This window comes from Erythrolamprus reginae (genome assembly GCF_031021105.1).
Source record: "Erythrolamprus reginae isolate rEryReg1 chromosome 13 unlocalized genomic scaffold, rEryReg1.hap1 SUPER_13_unloc_2, whole genome shotgun sequence".
NCBI classification, from domain to species: Eukaryota; Metazoa; Chordata; class Lepidosauria; order Squamata; family Dipsadidae; genus Erythrolamprus; species Erythrolamprus reginae.
Genome location: NW_027248446.1, coordinates 302,821 through 325,560, shown reverse-complemented (window position 1 = coordinate 325,560; position 22,740 = coordinate 302,821). Strand labels below are relative to the sequence as shown.

The 22,740-nt window shown below is 45.6% G+C and overlaps 1 long non-coding RNA gene across 1 annotated transcript in view; it reads left to right on the top strand.

Annotated features, from left to right (window-relative positions):
* LOC139155162 (uncharacterized) overlaps window positions 1-20,691 on the top strand; it is a 160,742-nt gene extending 140,051 nt beyond the window's left edge. The window contains exons 2-3 of the long non-coding RNA XR_011557038.1: window positions 18,867-18,998; window positions 20,142-20,691. This is a non-coding gene — a long non-coding RNA (uncharacterized lncRNA). The remainder of the gene's footprint in view (window positions 1-18,866; window positions 18,999-20,141) is intronic.
* The last annotated feature ends 2,049 nt before the right edge of the window (window positions 20,692-22,740 follow it).

The window sequence follows — 22,740 nt, the reverse complement described above, 5'->3', positions numbered from 1 at the left end:
AGAGGAAGAGAGGAAGAAACAGATAGAAAAAAGAGAGGAAGGAAAAGAGAAAGAAAAAAAAGGGAGTAAGGAAGAGAGAAAGAAAATCAAAATCTAGTTTGAAACTAGCTCAACTATTTAAGTGGCATTTTGATATTGATAGAGTTGCCCTATTATGAGCTCACTGTTATAGACACACAGTACAGTATTTTATTTTGAAATTCTCTGAGGCAAAACAGGGTGGGTTTTTAATTTGTTTGTTTGTTTGTTTGTTTATTTATTTATTTATTATTTCTGTGCCACCCAGTCCCGAAGGGACTGCCGCTCAGACACTATACTTTTCCGCCCACTCCCCCCAAAAATTAGAGGGAACACTGGTGTGAAGTGTCCACAGTCTGTGTTGATTTGGGGAGCTGTGTCATCTGCTGGTGTCTGTCCACTGTGCTTCATTAAATCCAGTCACAAAGGAGTGAAGATTAAAGTGACCAGATTTTAAGATTAGGAAAGAGGGACACCATTTGGGTGGGGGGCTAAAAAAGTTTAGTAAAAAAAAATCCCAAAAATATTCTCTCTCTCTCTCGCTCGCTCTCCTTGTCTCTTTATTTCTCTGTCCCTCCTACCCTCCCTTCCTCTCCCTCCCTCTCTTTCTCCTTGTTTCTTTCATTTTCTCCCTCTCTTTTGCTCTCTCTCTCTCTCTCTCTTGTACACTAAGCTGCTGCCTTGTCCGTTGCAGCTCTCGGGTGGCGGGAAGGGCTCCTGCGAGAGAGCCCCCCCCTTTGTCCTCAGAGTTAAGCAGGGCCCCCTCTCAGGTTTGAGCAGAGACACACCCCCCCAGGCGAGGGGAATGCAAAGCTTCCACGCCAGACCTTTCCCTTCCCCCACCCGACTCCCGAAGAAAGCAGTTGTTCCACACACACACACACCACTGGCTCCCAACTGTCTATGGGGCCAACTGACCTGGGAAGATGGGCTGCTGTCCATCTTGCGGAAAGAGGCAAAGGGTGGTAAACTGGAGGCTGGCAACCCCATGTCTGCCTCGGGGTCGCCCTCTCCAAACTCTCTTCCTGGCAGCGCTGTGGGAGGCATGGACGGTGACTGAGAACGTCTTAAAGGACGTGCCGAGGTAGTGTGCAGGTCAATGGTGTGACCTGAGGAAATACCTCTCTGAGGCGGAGGGGGCGCTCGGGGGACGGGGCCTCCATTGAGCTCCCCTAGAAAAGGAGCAGCGCCAGAGTTGGGACGGAGTGGAGGAAGATGCTCTGATTGAAGCAGCCGCTGGTTTTCGGGCCGTGGCGAATCCATACCTGGCATCACCGGGGTCTTGTTGCCTCTGGTGGGGGGAACCAAAGGCTCGAGACTCCCCGCCCGGTTTATGGGGGGAGGGGGGCTTCAGTGTTAATTGGCACGAGTTTTCCATGTCGTGGATATCTCAACGTAATGCAAAAACTTTCTCCGAGCTCGTGTGAAGCGACACCACTCCCACTTATTTTCCTGTCCCTTCCCTCTTTCCTTCCTTCCTTCCCACCCTCCGTCCATTCATTCACCCATTCCTCTCTTGATTGCCCCTTTTACCATTCCTCCCTCCCTCCCTCCCTCCTTTCTTCATAGCTCGCCTTTCTTCCCTTCCTTCCAGATGGGAGTGCCCCCTCAAGACACCTGCCCGACTGCTGGTACCCTGCTTTTTCTCTCCCCTCGTCCTTTCCAGCTCCTCGCCGGTGGCTGCCGGGTGTGGGATCCCCCTCCCCTCTCCCCTCGCTAGAAAGCACATGGTTTTGTCAACAAGGCCTCTTCCAAGAATGGAGAAGTGCCAAGGAGCCGTAAATAAGCCTCGATCCGCCTGACCGATGTCAGGAGGATCTTTCTTTCCCTCGTCGCTCCCACTTCTTTCTTTCTTTTGGACGAGTCCACACATTCGGCTTAACCCAGTTCCTGAAATAGCCTATGGCAGTGTTTCCCAACCTTTACAACTTGAAGATATCTGGACTTCAACTCCCAGAATTCCCCAGCCAGCGTTCGCTTTCACTTTCTTTTCCATTTCCTTTTCTTTCCCTTTCTCTTCTTTCCTTTCCCTGTCCCTTTCTTTCTCTCTTTCTATCTCTCTATCTATCTATCTATCATCTATCTGTCTATCTATCTATCTATCTATCTATCTATCTATCTATCTATCTATCTATCTATCTATTCATTGCATTTATATGCTGCTCACTCCGAAATGGACTCTAAACAGCTAACAACGGTTATAAATACAATACAAGTTTTAAAAACCCAGTAAAAACATCACTAAAATCACGTATATAATAATTAAAAACCATACATACTATCAATCTTAATTCCAGGCCTTCTTCTATCTTCTTTCCTTTCCCTTTCTTTTCTTTTCCTCTTTATTTCACCGATTCCCCCCTCCCTCCCCTTTCTCGTTTTTTTACTACTTTTATTTTCTATTTTATGCCATGATAATAAAAATAATAAAAAGGAGCCTTTTGTTTTAGGATGGATAGTGTTTGTGTCTCTCTCTGTGTGTGAGCAGCCAGATGCTTCCAGCCCCAGACGAAGAATCCGCCGTTCTGTATTGGGGGGAGGGGCTGTCACGGAGAACCGTTTATTTCTGCCGTTGGAGGTGGGAGGGGCCAGAACGAGGAACAGCACCAATGGGAATTCTGCCTGCTGGAGCGTCATCGGCTTCTGGGCAGATTCCTTTGTGGCTTCACCTGAAGTAGGAGAGAGAGAAGCGGAGATAGAGGGAGGGAGGAGGAGGGGGGATCTTGGCCTGAAGAACCAACTGAGGCTTCTTCTCTGGGCTGAACTCTCTCCTCCAGTGGGTGAAGTCAAGGGAGAGTCTGCCCGGAGACAGATGATGCTAAAGAAGAGAGAATTCCCATTGGTCTTCCTCCTTTCTGGATGCTCCCAATTCCTAACTTCGAGGACGCCCCATTCCGGGCTCAGCTGCCTTTCTACAATTCCTTCGCTTGGCGCAGAGACGGAACCGGCGGGGAATCCCCGTGCCTGAGCCAAAGAGATTCACAGGATTTTGGAGAAAATTGTTTTCCTGGGCGGTTGGGAGCCTGAGGAGGGGAGGGGGGAGGCAGGGCGGGGCCAGGCAAGGGAGGCCAGAAGGAGGGGCCAGGGCCAGGCAATTCAGCCCGTTCAGATGAACACATCAACAGAGATGGAAGGGACCTTGCAGGTCATCTAGTCAAACCCCCTGTCCAAAGAACATCTGCCTCTACCTAGGATCAACCTCCCAACCTCCTGAACCAGAGAGAATCAGCTAAATCCCACCACTCCTCCCTTCCCTGTATTTTCTTTTCCCTCCCTCCTTTCCTCCTCCTCCTTCTCTCTCTCCCCAAGTCATTGAGCCCCAGATCTTCCCAAGGTCTTTCACTCCTGTTCTTTCTATTCATTCCACAGACTTTGCCAGGGTCTCTCTGGGGGTCTCTTTCAGCTTCTGACTGTCCATTTTTTTTTTAAAAAAAATATTGAACAGTTTTTAAAAACATATAAATACAAACATACATATGTACAAAACAACTTTCAAAAGACAGCACATATTACATAACACAACAAGACCTAAACAGTAAAAATTAATATTCATTTAGCAATATTGCATATTGGTATATTTTCTGTGTATCTATAACACTTATTCGTTAACTTATCTATATTCACGCAATTCATTAAATTCCAACCCATTACAATTATCTCTCTCATAACATCCTGTCTAAATCTATCCACCCTGCACCTTATGTCCTATATACATCACTAACTTTCTCGGGTGCTTTGCCTGCCCCTTGCCTGCTGCTCTCACGTTCCCTTTGGTTCCCTCCCGGGCTTTAAACCCCCACCCCTCCTCCTCTTCTTCCTCCCCCTCCTCCTCTTCCGTCTCCTCCTCCTCCTCTTCTTCTTCCTCCTCCCCCTCCACTGCTCTCCTTCACCCACATGCAACACGCAACCACAACACCGCACCAACAACACCCCTCCCACGCCTTTGTCTTACAACCATGGGATTCCCAGATAGACACACGCACAAATTCAATTCAATTCAATTTATTAGATTTGTATGCCGCCCCTCTCCGAAGACTCGGGGCTCAAAACCAGGAGGGGGGAGGCTTGTATCTCTCTCCCTCCCAGGAGGGGTCCCCAAATGCCCCCCGCCAGCCCCCTGCAGGGAACCCCCGGCAATGCCCCCAGCAGCTTCTTTATTTTATTTATTGGATTTGTATGCCGCCCCTCTCCGTGGATTTCTTTCCTGGAAGAAAATCCTGTATAGGAGGGAGGGGAGACAGGGGCCACCCTTTGCTTGGCGACGCTGGGGAGACCCCTTATAAAAGCAGGCTCCTTCCTGGGGTTCCCGAAGAGCATCCAAACGTTCCTGGCACCAAGTGGGAAAGAAGCCCCAATGGAAAGAAATTCCTGCGCGGGCTGCAATTGTGGCTCGGAGGAGATAGGAAGCCCCCCCCTCCTTGCAAGGCCTCCTCCTCCCTCCCTCCCATGGCTGGCTGCCATCTGGTGGGACCCCCTTCCCGGGGATGCTCTTCCCTGCGCCTCCCTTCCGGCCAGACCCCCTTGCAACCTCTTGACTGGGGAGGAGGGGGTGTCTCCATGCAAAGGGTGGAAGGAAGGGACGGACACCGGGGAAGTCTTTCCTCCCCTCCCCCCTCCGTGCCTTTTTATCAGGATAGAGAGCAAAAGGAGCAGACAGGCAAAAGGCAGGTGTGCATGCTCAGCTCCTCTTTGAGGCTAAAGAGCTGCCAGGGCAGCGCCGCCTGCGGAGGGAGCCCCCTGGTGGTCGGCCACGGCAGCCCCCCTTGCGAGCCGGAGGCAAGAGAGACATGCCTTTGCCTCTTTGGCACTGCAATCCAAGCGGGGCTGAGATCTGACCGGTCACCAAGGGGTTCATTTCGACTCCCGAGAAAGGCCCAACGCCAATTGACACCGGGGAGTTCACGGACAGAGTCTGCATCATCTATGTCTGATGGAGCCGCAGAGCAAGAGTTAAGGCCAGAGAGTTGTGAAGTCCTAGAGGGGAAAGGAGTTCCGGCTTCCTGCCTTTCTTGCAAAAGGTCCTCCCACGTGCAATTTCTGCCCCTCCTATCCAGGAGCTAGTGTGGGGAAATATTCTCTCGCGTATGTTCCGTTGGTCCTCTGAAACTGCTGTTCAGCGCGCGAGGCTCGGAAGCTTCTGTCAGTCCTGAGGACATGGGAGCGAATACACAGGGAGTGGCCAGCTGGGGGAGAAAGGCAATTACTTTTCCCTTCGCTGAAGTGCTGGGGAGACTTGGCGTGCAGGTACTGCTGGGGGCTTTTTACTGGGGGCGGCAGGGGGGTCAACAAGGGGCCTTTCTGGGTCTCCCCCTTTGGCAGAGACTCTTGGTGGTGGAGTCCCGAAGGCCCTAAAAGAGCCTGACTGCCCCTTCCCCCCCATTTGTGGATTCTTCAGGGGAGGAGGCTGGCCTGAACAGGGAGTGATGGGTTTTGTGGTCCAGGAGATTTCTTGGAGGCTGGAGTTGGAGCCAGCCTTTCTCTCCCCCCCCTCGCCCCACAGACCTATTGGATGGGAAGGGCTCCAGGCAGCTCTGATATTCAGTGGGGAAGAGGAGAACCTTGCCCCCTCCTCCTCCCTCTCAGGAGGGATCCCTGGCTGGTTCCACGAGATTCTTTTACTCCGAGATCCTGCAGGGACAGCCTGGATTGTTCAAGGAAAGGACTTTTCTGCCAATGCTGGGAAGACCTCTTAAAGACCAGATTCCATCCTGGGGCTCAGGGGACCTCCCCCACCCCATAGCCTCCCATCTGCAGGGACCCCCTTCCTTGGGATACTGCACAGCGGTTCCTCCCAGCCGGTGAAGGGCTACCAAAAATTTTTACTACCACACTGTGGATGCCCTGCATTTTCTTTCAACTATCAATGCCAATTAGGTGCTCAGGGGTGGAATTCCATTTTCGCTACCTCACTGCGTTACCTCCATCCGGGCAGCAGCCCACCCCAGCATCCCCGCTGCTAGGACAGGGGTCAATGAAGCCGGGAAGTCTTTGCCTCTCCCCCCTCAGAGCCTTTCCATCAGGCTGGAGAGCCAGAAAAGCAGAACAGGCAAAAGGCAGACAGGCATGCTCAGTTTCCTTTGGAGGTAAATCAGTCTGAAGCCAGGAAGGAGGAAAGAGGAAAAAAGTGTGGAGCACGCAGCAGCAGGGGTAAAAAGGAGACCCACGCCAAAGGAGTCTGGGCTGCCATCTTTTTTCCCTTGCGAAGTCCTCACTCCACCCACAGCTGAGATGAAAAGGCATCATGCGGCAACAATAACCTTGTGACTCTCCCTTGGCTTTCCGATATTTTTAAATCTCCCCCTCCAGTTCTCCTCCTTGGAAAGCGGCAGGGAGACCAGCACCGGCAGGGGTTGCAGGGGGCCTTTTCCTCCCCCCTTTTTTCCTCAACTGTTGATTGGCACCTGTTCACCTAGCTGCCCAGCCTGAGGTTGGGGGCAACCCAGGAAGGAGAGTGTGGGAAATGCAAAGCAAATTGTCACCCCAGCCTCCTATTTTTCTTGGCAGGTACAACTTGTCGATGTTACTTTGTGGATGTAAAGTGTGGTACATATTTAAAGGTTTGTGTGTTTTCCAGTCTGTTTTCCAGTTTAGCCAAAGTCCACTTGATGTCTAATCCTCTTCTTCCTGCCTTTAGACAGGATCCCTTCAACTCCTCCTGGGAAGAGTCTCCAGGTCCTTTTCTCTGGACATCTTCTCCAGTCCTTCACAGACAAGAAGAGCTTGGAAGAGGAGCAGAGAAAATGTTTTAGGCAGAAATTGTAGAGTGAAAAATTAAAAGGCCTGAAAACTGTGATTTTATTTTTCTGCTTGAAAGAAAAAAAACTTTTGGTGCAAAGTACAGAAACAAAAAATAATAATCTCAAACTGAAATCCCAAAGAAAGACAAAATTATATAGGATAAAGATTTCCCTTCCAAGCTGAGAACCAATCAAACATGGCATCTGACATCATTCTGGCATTCTCATAGAGAGGATCAGGCAACCAAGCTGGTACTTGGTTCCAACAGCTTCGTTCTGACCTCTTTTCCTGCTCATTCTCTCTCACAAACACTTTGAGCTGCTAGGAATTGCCCACATTATTATCTACAAGTGTTTATATTCAGTAGCTGTTGCTGAACAGCTGAATTCCTCTGATTTTTTGAAAGATTTCTTTAGCAAGATTTATTGAAAGGGGATGGAGCTGCAAGAATTTCCATCGTTCAACAATTTCCCATTTTGAAACATATAAACATGGTTTTATTTGACTCTTGCATAGTATCTAAATGGAAATAAAATAAAAGTCACATTAACTTTTTTTTTCAATATCACAATGGTGTAATATATCATGTTTTTACATTTGTTCTGGCTGTGAGATGCTCCTTTATGTTCAGGTCTGGCCTCAGAAGGATAATGTAGCACTTGGGGATGAAGATGCAACCTAGTAGACCAGCACTGGAGGCCAGGATGGAGAAGACCTGAACTGCCACCATGTATTTCCCTTTGGTGCTCAGGTAGGTGGGCACAAAAGTCACCCAGACACTGCAGAAGACCAGCATGCTGAAGGTGATCAGCTTGGCTTCATTGAAGGCCCCAGGCAGATTCCTCGCTAGGAAAGCCACCGTGAAGCAGATGGCAGCCAGGAAGCCCATGTAGCTGAGGGTGACGTAGAACATGACAACAGCCCCTTCGTTGCATTGCAGGATGATCTCTCCATGCTGGGAGTGGAGGTCAGAGTCAGGGAAGGGGGGAGAAACTCCCAGCCAGATGGAACAGATGATAATTTGGACAGCAGAAGAAGAAAGGATGATGGAGTTGGCCAAGCTCTTCCCCAACCATCTCTTCACCTGGTTGCCTGGTTTTGTGGCCAGGAAAGCCAGCACCACCATGATGGTTTTGGCCAAGAGAGAAGAAACAGCAACTGAGAAGATCATGCTGAAGACTGTTTGTTGGAGAAGGCAGGTGGCTTTCCTTGGTTGACCAATGAAGAGAGAAGAAGACAAGAAGCAAAGCAGGAGGGAGACCAGGAGGATGTAGGAGAGGTCCCGGTTGTTGGCTTTGACAATGGGAGTTTCTCGGTATTTAATGAAGATGATTAAAATAAAGTCTGTAGTTAAGAACAACAGTAGGGCAAAAGACACCAGAATGATGCCCAGATGTTCTTCATAAGACAGGAAGGTTATAACTTTGGGGATACATTGGACTCTGTCCTCATTAGGATATTGATCATCCGGACACTTTGTGCATTTTTCAGTATCTGAAAAATAAAAAACAATATTACCTTAATATTTTATTTTTTAACATTGACACCTAATTCCAGAAACATTTTCCAACACGTATTTCTAAACAATTCCATTAAAAAGAGATAAAAAGGATATTTTTAAAAATGCAGCTAAGTACTATATGAAATTGAGGGGAGTCATAAAATGTTAATTATTTTCTGTGCAATGTGTAGAATCTTCATAGGAACCTACATTATTAGAGGTTAATAATGAATTCTAATATCTTTTTAGGCAAACATCCTGAGTCCTGCCCCATGGCAGTTAAAGGGACTTGGAGGAGGCCTACAGTATCCTGTAACATCTGGAAGCAATATGGAATTAAGGAGAAACTTCCTAACAGTGAGAACAATTAACCAGTGGAACAGCTGGCCTACAGAGGTTTTGGGTTCTTCAATATTGGAGGTTTTTAAGAAGAGACTGGACAGTCATTTGTCTGAAATGATATAGGTCTTTGATGGCAAACTGTGGCACGAGTGGCAGAGGTGGCAATCAGAGCCCTCACTGTGGACATGAGGGCCATTGCCAGTTGATGTTCTGATTTCCAGTGTACATGCCAGCCTTTGCAGGAACTGAAGCACAGGGAAACAGCCTGAAAACAATCTGAAAAATGTTCCAGAAAACAGCCAAAAGAAAGACAGATTTCAGGCTTTTTTTCGGACCAAAAATGTTCTGAAAAACAGCCTGAAAATGGCCCAAAAAATGGCCAAAACAGTCATGTGTGTGCTGGCCAGTTGGTCTTTGAGTTTCTGATGCTCCAGCATGTGTATCTGCATGTTCTGATTTGGAGACATGATGCTGAAAAAGTTCACCATCACTGGTATAGATTTCTCCTGTGTGAGCAGGGGGCTGGACTAGAAGACCTCCAAGGTCCCTACCTATTTTGATTGATTGATTGATCAATATGACTGGCAGAATATTTGTGTAAGGAGTTTTCCCCAAAACTATCCACAACATCACACCCTAAAGCTCATAGGTAAGAAAGTGAGGACAAGTAAAGGGAAATATTTCTTCACCCAGAGGGTCCTTGGTTGATGGAATTTACTTCCAGAAGAGGTTGTGACAGCTGTCAGCCTGGATAGCTTCAGGGCAGGATTAGACAGATTCATGGATGCCAAGTGTATCGGTGCTTATTGAAACGGATGTGCAAGTGCTGCCTCTATGTTGGTTGAGGCAGGCAGGGTTCTCTTGGGTACCATTTGTTGTGGGTCAAGGGAAAGGGTGGGTTTTGGCTTCTCCTTCTGCTCAAGATCCCCATGTACAATTGGGGGGGCCACTGTGTGACACAGAATGCTGGACTCAATGGGCTTTGGCCAGATTCAGCATGGCTGTTGTTATGTTCTTAGGTTCTTATTATGGGCCTTCTCAATGATCCTCAAGGGGAGGCCAATATACAGCGAATTGCAAAGTCTTTCAGAAGGTGGACCTGAAAGAAGTCATCAAGTTTCAAAGCTCTCAGATGTTCCTAGAAAGGTAAACTTTGCAGCACTTATCCAAACTAAAGTGTGTAAGAGGTATTTCCTCTGCTGTTAGTAAAGATTGACCAGTCTGCTACCCCCACCTCCCATCTCTTCCCAGACCTCCTTTAAAGTCTTTTTGATTTACTTCCTTTTAGTTAAGAAATTGTGCAGGTTACAAATAAAGAAAAACATAGGTTTGCTTCAATCTGCACTTTCATGAAAAGGTTCTGGATGGATCCAGTTCCACAAATCTTCCCATTTTCCTCAGTGTCACCCACCTTCCTGAGTGGAGAAGGTCCCCTCCGGACAAGGAACGCAGTCGTAGCAGCAAACTGGCTCTCCTTCTCGAGCCCTCTTGACAAATCCAGGACGACAACTTTCCACACATTTGGACTCAGGCAGGGACTGAGCAGAGAAAAGAGAATGTGTTAGGAAATATGTTAGGACTCTCCGTCCATGGAAAACGGAGGTAGAAATGCATGGAGACAATTAGCCTCTGGTCTTCACTGAGGTTAAACATGAAATCTCTTCTAGACTATTTCTGAACAGATGCAGGAGGTATAACAACCGGCAGATTCTTCATTTTGCTTTTCCAATTTAACATTACAATAAAGTACTTTTCTATTTAATAAAGTCTGAAGGGATGGAACTGCAGAAAAAAGATTTAAGTATATGACATATTCATATTAAAACTGAGAATAAAGTTTACTGTAAAGGGTTTAGGAAACTTTTATTTCATTCAGTTTTTTTAATGTAGAATAAAACTGTGATGAATAAAGAAACCTCTGACCAGTAAAATCTTGAAAGATTTCCATAAAACACGGCAAAGCTGCTCCACTTAGGTCCTGTCTGTTGAAGAACCTCCATTAGATGACACCAACTGGCATGGAAGGCCAACCACCCTGGAGACTCTCAACTTTCCCCTCTTGAAATGGGGCCTCAGGCTTTATTTTATTTTATTTTATTTTATTTTATTTTATTGTATGTATGTATGTATGTATGTATGTATGTATGTATGTATGTATGTATGTATTTGTCATACAAATATATATAAAATATTGTATTGTAGTATGTTTAATATAATATAAGTATAAAGCAGAGATAGAAGAGATAAAAAGACATCAGGACAGGCATGGTAGGCACAAAGGAAAACAGAGAAAACAGAAAAGACAGCAAAATTTCTCCCACCTTATTGAGCAACTTTAGCCGTGAAAGAGCATCTTGTTTGACAGAAAATCTCTGTCTTATAAAATATGCCAGATCCTCTTTCTTGGGATCCTCCTTGGGGAGAACCAAGTAGTAGATAATGCCCAGATCTGCTTTTATCTCTCCATTTTGGTCCAAGTACAGTTTCAAGTGTGAAATATTCCAAAATTCATTTTTCTCCAGAAAGGGATGAAACTAGAATGGGAACATCCAAACTTGACTGCAAAAAATACAACTTTAGCAATCGAGATGTTGAAGCGTGGAACTCATTACCGGACTCTGTGGTGTCAACCCCCAACCCCCAACATTTTTCCCTTAGACTTTCCACGGTTCACCTCTCCAGATTCCTTTGAGGTCAGTAAGAGGTGAGCATAACTGCACTAGTGTGCCTTCCGTTCCCTGTCCAATTGGCTCTCCTATATTTTATATATCTTTTTTCCAATTCATTCATTCATTCATTCATTCATTCATTCATTCATTCATTCATTTATTAGATTTCTATGCCACCCCTCTCCGTAGACTCGGGGCGGCTCACAGCAATAATAAACAATATATAACAAATCTAATAATTTAAGAGAAACACTAAAACCCCATTATTAAAAGCAAACATACACACAAACATACCATACATAAACTGTATAGGCCCAGGGGAGATGTTTCAATTCCCCCATGCCTGACAGCAGAAGTGGGTTTTAAGGAGTTTGCGAAAGGCGAGGAGGGTGGGGGCAGTTCTAATCTCTGGGGGGGCTGGTTCCAGAGGGTTGGGCCGCCACAGAGAAGGCTCTTCCTCTGGGTCCTGCCAAATGGCATTGTTTAGTTGACGGGACCCAGAGAAGGCCAACTCTGTGGGACCTAATCGGTCGCTGGGATTCGTGCAGCAGAAGGCGGTCCCGGAGGTATTCTGGCCCAATGCCATGAAGGGCTTTATAGGTCATAACCAACACTTGTGACCAAAATTGATCGGCAACCATTGCAGACTGCGGAGTGTTGGTGTAACATGGGCATATTTAGAAAAGCCCATGATAGCTCTCAAAGCTGCATTCTGCACAATCTGAAGTTTCCAAACACTTTTCAAAGGTAGCACCATGTAGAGAGCATTACAGTAGTCGAACCTCAAGGTGATGAGGGCATGAGTGACTGAGCAGTGAGTCCCAGTCCAGATAGGGCCGCAACTGGTGCACCAGGCAAACCTGGGCAAACATCCCCCTTGCCACAGCTGAAAGATGGTTCTCTAATGTGAGCTGTGGATCAAGGAGAACGCCCTTGATAATTCCCCCCACCCCAAGGTTATGGAAAGATAGATGGAATTGTCCCTGGGAGGCAGAATCCACAGCCGCTCCGTCTTATCTGGGTTGAGTTTGAGTCTGTTGACACCCATCCAGTCCCCAACACCTCCAGGCATATATCCTTTCCTCTATTCTTCATTGATGTATTCTATTCTCATATCTTTTCTTCTATCCTTTCCCTGATATTTACTACTACATGTTTTTATTCTCTTTAACTTTCAATTTGCATTGGACAAAATAAATAAATAAATAAACAAACAAATAAACAAACAAACAAACAATCAGGAATCTGAGGGTTGGATAGTATGATAACTAAGTGGACAAGAATTGTCTTCAAAGTAATACCAAAATGATTTTTAATCTTTCTTAACTTTTCCTATGTAATCTGGAAGTTATAAATAGCAATTTGCCATTGGTCATCAATTTTTAAAAGCTAATTTGATGTGATTTAAAAATATAAATCTCTCAATTTACTAGCCTTATTTGAAACTTCACTTTAAAAGTTTTATATAATAACATTTTTTTTAAATCAATTTAAAGATGATAATTAGAAGCAAGCAACAATTGTTGAATCGGATGGATTGGATGGATTGGATGGATTGGATGGATGGATGGATGGGTGGGTGGGTGGCTTGATGGGTGGGTTGGTGGATGGGTGGGTGGGTGGCCAAATGGACTGGAATTTAATTTGCTGCTGGCATCCCTGAAAAAGGAATCTGCTTTGAAGGCAGGCTGCTTGGAGATGGCTGGAGAGGCTATGGACCCTGAAAATTCAAAGTGAACTGATGACCGATGAAATGAATCCTTTCAAGAAGATTGAGGGAGATGGGGGAATGGACTTCTCATATTTAACTGGAAAACAAAATCTTAAGAGTCATCATGTTTCAATTTACAGGAGATCCTATGACTTTGGGGAGTGGAATGCATGTATTATTATTAAAAATGGAACAAAGATATTTAATCATTAGATGGATCAGATGCTGGATGGATAATGATAATGATTGTGGCCTGTGGTAGATAAGAAACTCCTGTAACTTCAATGTAAAATGTAAAAACCCCTAAAAACAGTTACAAGCAATTTAAAACAGTTTTAGAAAACCATGTATATCTCTGTTATTACTAGGATCTTTGGAGTCCTAGTGGAGAACCATTTAAATAGGAGCCAGCCGTGTGCAGCACTGCGGAAAAAAACCAACACAGTTCTATGCTGCATAAACAGAGGGATAGAATCAAGATCACCTGAAGTGTTAATACCACTTTATAATGACTTTTTAAGGCCAAACCTGGAATGCTGCATTCAGTTTTTGTTGCCAGAATGTAAAAAAGATCTGGAGATTCTAGAAAGAGTGCAGAGAAGAGCAACAAAGAGGATTAGGGGACTGGAGGCTAAAACATGAATAATAGTTGCAGGAACTGGGCATGGTTAATTTAATGAAAAGAAGGACTGGAGGCTAAAACATGAATAATAGTTGCAGGAACTGGGCATGGTTAATTTAATGAAAAGAAGGACCAGGGGAGACATGAGAGAGGTCTTCCAATATCTCAGGGGTTGCCACAGAGAAGAGGGAGTCAAAGCACCTGAGCAGGACAAGAAGCAATGGGTGGAAACTAAACAAGGATAGAAGCAACTTAGAACTAAGGAGAAAATTCCTGACAGAACAATTAATCAGTGGAACAGTTTGCCTCCAGAGGTTGCAAATGCTCCAACCCTGGAAGGTTTAAAGATGTTGGGTAACCATTTGTCTGAAGTGGTGTAGGGTCTCCTGCCTAGGGAGGGGGTTGGACTAGAAGACCTCCAAGGTCCCTTCCAACTCTATTATTCTATGTTCTAATACAGGGACCCTCAAACTACAGTCCAAGGTCTGGATATGGCCCACCAATGCAAAGTATCCAGTGCACGGAGTGGTGGAATTAAGCCCCGCCTCTTGCCCCACCCCTCACCGTTGACGTTATCTTCCCTCAAGAATCCACTCCAGCAACAGTTCTTTCACTGGTTGAGCTCCCTTCTGATGACACAGCTGCTTCCAGTGGGTGAGTAGGGGAGGGGCTGCTTCTAAAAGTGGGTGGGGGGACATGTCTCCATGTCTCCTAGCTTTTTCAAAATCGGATGAAGTTGGCTAACACTGATTCAAGTGCAACCACAGTGTAAGGCCTGAAGGAGAATTCACCCACTGCTTTGGTTCTTGCCATATATAAAGTACATCCACCCAATTGGTTGCTGGACAATTTTGGTAGCTTTCCTGTGTGTGGATACATATGCACAAGTGTGGCAAGAAGCAAATTAGTTTGAATTCTCCTTCCGGCTTAAAATCCCAAAGAACTAAAAGAAGGAGGCTGGTCTCCCCTCCCTCCCCTGGCCCCCTCCCCTGCTGTCAGGCACTCACAGCTCTGCAAAGCCAGAAGCCTTTGGCTGGAACCGAAGGGGAAGGACCCACGTGGGCCCCTAGAGAGGAGAAGGGAGGGGCCTTGATTGACAGCTTCTCTCAGCCTCTCAGGACTTCTGTGCTCTGTGATCAGGAGTTATTTTGAAGGAAATCCTGTTTCTTTCATTCTTTTTTTAATGGCCTGTTTTGAGGAGCCTGAAGCTGCTGTTGTAATGAAGTTAGGCAAGTTTGTGCTCTTTTTCCCTTTGAGGGGGGTCTTATTAAATAAACACATTCCTCGGGGTGAGCAAGTACAGCTCAGGATGGAGAAAGAGAAAAAATGCCCACCCAGTCACATGACCACCCACCTGGTCCCGCCCCCCAGCCATCTGAAGGACTGTGAATTGCCCACCTAAGTTTGAGGACCCCCGTTATAGCATTCAACTGGGGGACAATATACAGTATATGTATGTGGGTTTGTCTGTTTTTAAATATACAGTTTTAAAAATATGTTTCATCTACCGGTACTTTTGTTTTGTTTTTGTAATAGTTCAATTTTTTGAAGCTTGTTTTTTACCTTTTTAAATAAGAGAACATCTAATGAGTTCTAATCAAGTTTACAGAAAGAATATTCATGATTTTAACAGAGAGAAGGGTGCAGGAATAAAAAGCAGAAGAAAAATCATCTAGGTTTTTTTTTTAACACATAGGACTTGAGTAACAGTAGAGTCTCATATAAGAACATTAATGATGGACTGGAAGAAAGATGAGGGACACCAAACTTGACATGCACGTTTGTGAAAATGATCTTCAAAATCGTAGTTAACTGGAAACAGAATATGAATCAGTAGGGAGATATTCTTGGAAAGGAGGCAAAGGCAGCCATAAGAATCCCAGGAAGTGAACCTTGTGGCTTGGGGAGACTCCAACTTAAGGAAAAGCAGCAAGCTTGGAGGAGAATTTGCAAAAAATGTACATAAACTTCAGGGAAGGATAAACATAGTATAAGATGCTCCAGACTATCAAATACACTTACCTTTTTTGGGGAGGAAAAAAAAAGGGGGGGGGGATCTGCCTCTGCCTTCCAGAAATTTGCCTCCTTGCAGCAAGCACAGCCTGATTAGCACAAGCAGATAATTGTTGGTTGGCTCAGCCTCATCAGCTGTTTCAGGCTGCAAGGATTGCCATAGGCTATTGACGCCTCTGCATGCTCCATTTTCTGGGTGGTCGGGATCGGAAAGGGTATAAAATGGGGCACACGGAGGCAGCAATGCGAATCTCTAGGCCTGAAACAGCTGATGGTGGGGCAGCTGCTAAAACTGGCTGTTTGCTCTTTGCTGCAAGGAGGCAGATTGCTGGGAGGCAGAGGTCAAAGGGCAGTAAAGCAGAGAAGTTCAGCCTCCTCTTCCTGGATTCTCTGAATGCAAAGACGGAGCAGCCATCAGTCAGAGAAGCTTTAACTGGGATTCAAGCAGAGAGGAGGGGTTGGGCTAGATGGTCTCAGGGTATCCCTTCAAATTTATAAAGGTAAAATTCCACAATGCTAGTCACAAACCTCTACATACAGGACTTTATTTTTTAAAAGACTACAGTATTTTGAAATTAACAGTGTTTAGTATCGAAATGCCACAGTATCTAGTCTTTGGAACAGGGGCGGATTCCTACCTGTCCGGTCCAGTCAGGGCCACCAGTAACATCACTGCCCTGGTACCAATTCCCAGGGGCCGACATTTTTTCCCCAAATTTGTATTGAATAATTTTTTGATTTGGAGAAAATTCTTTATTTTTTTCTTCTTCTTCTGAGCATGCACAGAAGTCAGGTTTTCAGCACTGCACATGCATCAACATTTTGTTTTGGGTAGGTTTTTTTTTTAAAAAAATTAAATGTATTTCCTTCTGTGCATGTGCAGAAGCCGAGTTCCAGCATTGTACATGTGGCTGCCATTTGGTTTTTTGCTTTCTTCTTCTTCTTTTTTTGCCACACTCTGCAGGAGGAAGCAAACTGGTAGCAAGGTCAGTCACAACCCACCGCTGCTCCCAGAGTCCCCCCTGCCCCTTTTGGCCCCTGGGGGATGTAGGAAGGCTTTCTAGGCCCAAAATGAGACACAGGGGGGCTTGCGGTGCCTCTGCTGACCTAGGAGACACTTCAGGTGGTGCTGGCTGGCAGGGAGAGAGGGAGCTGGTCCGGGAATCTTTGTATGTACCTGCAAAGTTTTCCAGAACTGCTTCCCTGTCCCTGCCAGCCAGCACCTCTGGATAAAAGTTGCAGGCATGGCAGAGAAGGTGGGGAGCAGTGTGGCAAGCTTTGCAGCTGCATGGCTACAAACATTTACGGGCCCTCTTCCTACTGTCCAGCAACTCCTGAAGCTCTTTCAGGGCTTCTCCAGCTGGCACATGGTTCTGCCAGGGTGGGGGGGAACCAGAGAGAGCTGCTGCCCCCTGTTCACCCCCCATCATTCTGAGCAGGAGAAGCTCCGAACGCGTGACCTGTATCTCCTTTCGTAACACATTCCCACCATCCTCTGCCGTCAGTTTCATAGCTCTCTCCACCCCCACCCACCCCCGTGTCCCCTTATGCTTCCAGTTTCTCAATATCTTTCAGGTAATGAGCCACTTTTGCAGAGAGAGAAAGGGGATGGAGAGAAAGTAGCAGAGGGGGAGTGCACATTTGAAAGAAAGACAGAGAGGGGGAGAGAAAGGGAAAGAAGGAAAAAGAAAGAAAGAGAAAGAGAGAGAAAGAAAAAGAAAGAGAGAGAAAGAGAAAGAAAAAAGGAAAGAGAGAAAAAGAGAAAGTAGGGAGGGAAGGAGGAAAGCAGGAAGGAAGGAAGGAAGGAAGGGAAAGGAAAAGAGGGGGAGAGAAATAAAGACAGAGAGAGAGAGAAAGAAAGAAAGAAAAGAGAGAGAGAAGGGAGGGGGAGGAAGGAAAGAAGGGAGGGAGGAAGAAAGAAGTTGGATGGGTGGGTGGGTGGGAAAGAAAGGAAGGAGGGAGGGAGAGAGGGAGGGAAGGAGGAACAAAGGAATGAAGGAATGAAGGAAAGAACGTAGGAGTGAGGAGGAAGGTTCGGTGGGTGGGAGGGAGGGAGCAAAAAAAGAAAGAAAGAAAGAAAGAGATGGGATAGAAAGAAAGAAAAGAAAGAAATAGAAAGAATAGAGGGAGGCAGAGGAGAAAGGAAGGAGTGAGAAGGAAGTTGGATGTCTGGGTGGGAGGGAGGGAAAGTAAGAGATGGGTAGAGAAAGAGAAAGAAAGAAAAGGGAAGGAAGGAGGGAGGGAGGAAGAAAGGAAGAAAAAGAAAGGAGGGAAGGAAGGAGGGAGGAAGAAAGGAAGGAAGCAAGGAAGGAAGGAAGATGAGAAAGAAAGAGGAAGACCACATGATCACATGACCACCCAGCATCACCTGCTGAATCACACCACTCCCACCCAGTCACATGCCATCAAGCCACAGCCACAAAATAAGCCACGCCCACAGAGTGGTAGTAAAAAAGTTAGGCACCCCCCCACACACCACTTTGGAACCATTATTCGCTGGGTAATTAAATTGGGCAGATCTGTTGAGACGATTCTCCTCCTTCTCCTCTGGATTCTTTCTCAAAAGGATCTAAGATTAATGGATCTAGAACAGGACCCCTACCTGCCATGGCTGCAGCCTTGGAGACCCCAACCTCTTTTCTCCCTCCTTCCTTCTCCTCCTCAATCTGGAGGAATAGGCGGCATTCAAGACATGGGCCAGAGTCTTCGTCATACTGTAAATCTCATAGTAATTTGTGATCTGTCTTCTGTTCCTTTTCCACTCGGTCTCCAGTGGGGCTTTCTGGGTGCATCTTCTGCGGCCTTTGACAGAAAAGATGTTCTTTGTAAGAGAACAGAGAAAATTGTGATCTTGAAACTTCTCTTCCACAAAGAAATGGGGTAGAAAGGCTTCATCTTCTGGCCTTCCTTTGAGCAGATAACCAAACAGCAAAATACTGTGGACGTATTTGAGAAGTTTGTGCTTGTTTATTGTATACGCTGCAAAAGTTGTGAGGATCCAGACTTTCTCTTCAATGAGTCCCGGCAAGCGCAGAAATGTTTCATGGAAAGGAAGAATTCTGTCCCAAAGGGGCTCACTTTCCATGAAGTGAACAAAGACATTGACTTGTCTCCACTTAGAGAGGGCATCCCTGAGGGAGGCTGTAGGTTCAGTTGTTGAGAGTTGTTGCGATATAACCACACAAATTCCATTCCTAACAAGCATAGAAGGGAAAGTCCTCATGAAATTCTCTCCCTTCTCTGTGTCTGAAGCAAAGAGGCCAATCAGGGTCCATCTGAAATGAAGAAGCAGTTGGACAATGGCTGTGTAGTGGATCCCTTCTTTGATGTCCATCTGGTGGAAAAAGGGGAATTTGTTTTTATCACTCAGAGCCTCTGAAGCAGGTAAATACCTAGTCTGAAAAAGCAATGAAGAATGCTGTGTTATATTTGGGGTCACATCAAATCCAAAATATTAGATTTTAATAAATCCAACCTGGTTCTCTTTAATGTATTAGAACAATTTGTAGTTAGACATTGTTTGAAATATTAAAGATAGAATATTAAGATTGTATAATAAAAATGAAAAAACATTTTTTAAAAAAACTATAAACAAAGTAAATGATATTACTGTATCACCTCTACAATTTACCACAATTAGATTAACACATTGAAATACTGACTGAAATATTATATTCCAATAAAAGGCCTATTATAATATTTGAGGATTGGTGCATCTTTTTCTGTTTCTGTATCCCAGATTCTTTCTGGAGGACTTTTTTTAGCTTCTTCTCTAGTTATACAAGAAACAGGGTGACCTCAGTTCCTTATACAATTTGTCAGTTGTATAATCCAAGATTTCTCTTTAATTGAAATTTTATTCATTATTTATTTATTTTGTCTAATACACAATAATACACAATGAGGGTTATAGAGGATGTAATCAGGTAAATGTATTAAAGGGGGAATAGAGGAGAAAATAAAGGAGTGGAATATAACTGTGAGAGAATAGCAGAAAAAGATATAGGTGTAGAAGAGAAGATATATGAAATATAGGAGAGACAATAGGACAGGGGACGGTAGGCATTCTGGTGCACTTATGTATGCTCTTTCCGGACCTCTTAGGAACTTGGTGAGGTCAATGGTGGATAGTCTAAGGGTAAAGTGTTGGGGGTTAGGGGATGATACCACAGAGTCCGGTAGTGAATTCCACGCTTCAACAACTCGATTACTAAAAGCATATTTTTTACAGTCAAGTTTGGAGTGGTTAATATTAAGCTTGTATCTGTTGTGAGCTCTTGTGTTGTTGTGGTTGAAGCTGAAGTAGTCTTTGCAGGCAGGACATTGCAGCATATGATCTTGTGGGCAATACTTAGATCATGTTTGAGGTGCCTTAGTTCTAAACTTTTTTTTTTTTTTTTTGTAAAGCAAGATATAGAAATTAACCCGGAATTTTATCTATTAGGAATTACTAATCAGAATTATAAGAAAGAAATTTTATATTTAATTATACACATTTTAACTGCGGCTAGAATTATTTATGCGCAGAATTGGAAAGGGAAGGATGTCCCTAAAGAAAAAGAAGTTATCGTGAAAATATTAGATTGCGCTGAAATGGATATGATGACAAGACGTCTAAATGATCAAGAAGACACTATGTTCTACAAAACATGGAACAAAGTTTATAAATGGATAGATAAGAAAAAATAAGATATATAATCTATTTTTAGTAAACATGTGGTACTTATTTTTGCTTGGGTTATATTAGTACTAGTTAAATCTATTGTGTTTAAGGATTAGATTAGAATTAGTTTATATATAAGTAATATGGTAAGAATTTTGGTTTTATATACCGTATTTTCCGGCGTATAAGACGACTGGGTGTATAAGACAACCCCCTAACTTTTCTAGTTAAAGTATAGAATTTGAGATATACTCGCCGTATAAGACTACCCCTCTTCTGACGCACATGCCTTCGCTCCCCTTCTGTGCTGCGGCGGCGAGGGAAAGGAAGGGGGGGAGGAACAAGCGAGCGAGAAACGGGGTGTTGGTGGAGCCGGCGGGCTGAGGCAAAGGGCTGCGTTTCCCTTCCCTCCCTCCCTCCTGCCCCCGTCCTGAATGGAAGCCCCGCTCGGCCAAGCAGCCCTCTTCTGACGCACATGCCTTCGCTCCCCTTCTGTGCTGCGGCGGCGAGGGAAAGGAAGGGGGGGAGGAACGAACGAACGAGTGAGCGAGCAACGGGGTGTTGGTGGAGCCGGCGGGCTGAGGCAAAGGGCTGCGTTTCCCTTCTCTCCCTCCCTCCTGCCCCCGTCCTGAATGGAAGCCCCGCTCGGCCAAGCAGCCCTCTTCTGACGCACATGCCTTCGCTCCCCTTCTGTGCTGCGGCGGCGAGGGAAAGGAAGGGGGGGAGGAACGAACGAACGAGTGAGCGAGCAACGGGGTGTTGGTGGAGCCGGCGGGCTGAGGCAAAGGGCTGCGTTTCCCTTCTCTCCCTCCCTCCTGCCCCCGTCCTGAATGGAAGCCCCGCTCGGCCAAGCAGCCCAGGATCTCCACCGCTTGCAAACCGGGCGGGCGGAGCGGACCCGCGCTCACTTTCGGCTTTCGGCTCCGGGGACTGCGGGTGGCTACGGCGCCGAAAGGAAAAAGAAGTTGCTGAGCGTCCCTTCGTCGTAAACCCGACGGGAGGCGATGCCGCAAGACGCTGTCTCCTCGAGCGCTCCCTTGCCTCCCGAACTCCCGCCTGTGAAGAGAAACCAAAGGGGGAAATAAAAAAACAAGGCGTCGGGCGAGCGCCAACCGATTCCGGAGCTCCCTCGCCGGCTTCATCGACGCGCTGCTGTTGTTGCTGTCGCTGCCGCCTGAGGCGGCGGCTCTCGAATCTGGCGTGGTGGAAAATCTTTGCCTGCCTCCAGCGCTCGAGGAGACAGCGTCTTGCGGCATCGCCTCCCATCGGGTTTACGACGAAGGGACGCTCAGCAACTTCTTTTTCCTTTCGGCGCCATAGCCACCCGCAGTCCCCAGAGCCGAAAGTGAGCGCGGGTCCGCTCCCCCCCCTCAATCCCGCTCCCGGCCTCCTCCTGCCCGCGGCTGTGGCTGCTGCATATGAATGACTTCGGCACCGAATGGGCGCAGTATCCGGCGTATAAGACGACCCCCCACTTTGGAAAAGATTTTCAGGGGTTAAAAAGTCGTCTTATACGCCGGAAAATACGGTATATATTAGTGAAAATGTGAAAAACTTTAATTCAAAATTTAGCAAAATTTTTAATATTTAACATATATCTAATTATGTATTCTTTTTCTGTATTTGAATTTATACTTTCAAGATAAGCGGGGGAAATGTATCCCCATTTTGTGTTAAATGTTTGTATGTCTGTTTGTCTATTTTATGAAAATCAATAAACAAAATTAAAAAAAAATGTTCTAAACTTTCTAGACCCAGGATTGTAAGTCTAGTTTCGTAGGGTGTCTGTTTTTGGAGTCTGTCAGTTTCCAGAGATTAAATTTTATGCCGATATTCATATTTTCTGAATTTAGACAAAGCAGAAATTGTGTAAATTCCCAATACAACTGTGGGGGCAGCAGCTGGAGTCCTTTCACCCACCCCAAGATACTCCTCAGAGGCTGTGATTGGGTTGGTTCTGCTAGTGATTTCTCTCTGAAGCCCCAAACATCAGATGGATGTAAGAACATGGGGGAAACCTTGGCCTCTGATACTTTGAAAATTTGGGCTGAGGAAGCTGTAGAGCTATGAGGTTTTCATTTAAGCACCACTTTCACTCAGGCCCTTTCTCTGACTGAGCTCCTTTGATGATGAGGGTCCCAGATTCAGTCTCAGAGGAAACAACTCCAGGTAAGGAAAGGAGTTACACACTCTATTGGCTGACCAACTGTGGCTACCATGTCATTTCCAAAAGACCGTAACTTTTGAACTTGTTTAATTAACAGATAATTACTAAGACAAAAGACCCCAAGTTTTGTTCATAGGGTATACAATCCAGTGTGTAAGTATGATAATATCATTTTACTAGTGTAAATTTAGTGTGTTTCATGTTAAACACGTGCACCTATAACAGAATTTAAGAATTGGAAGGGACCTTGGAGGTCTTCCAGTCTAACCTCCTCCTCAATCAGGGGACCGTATATT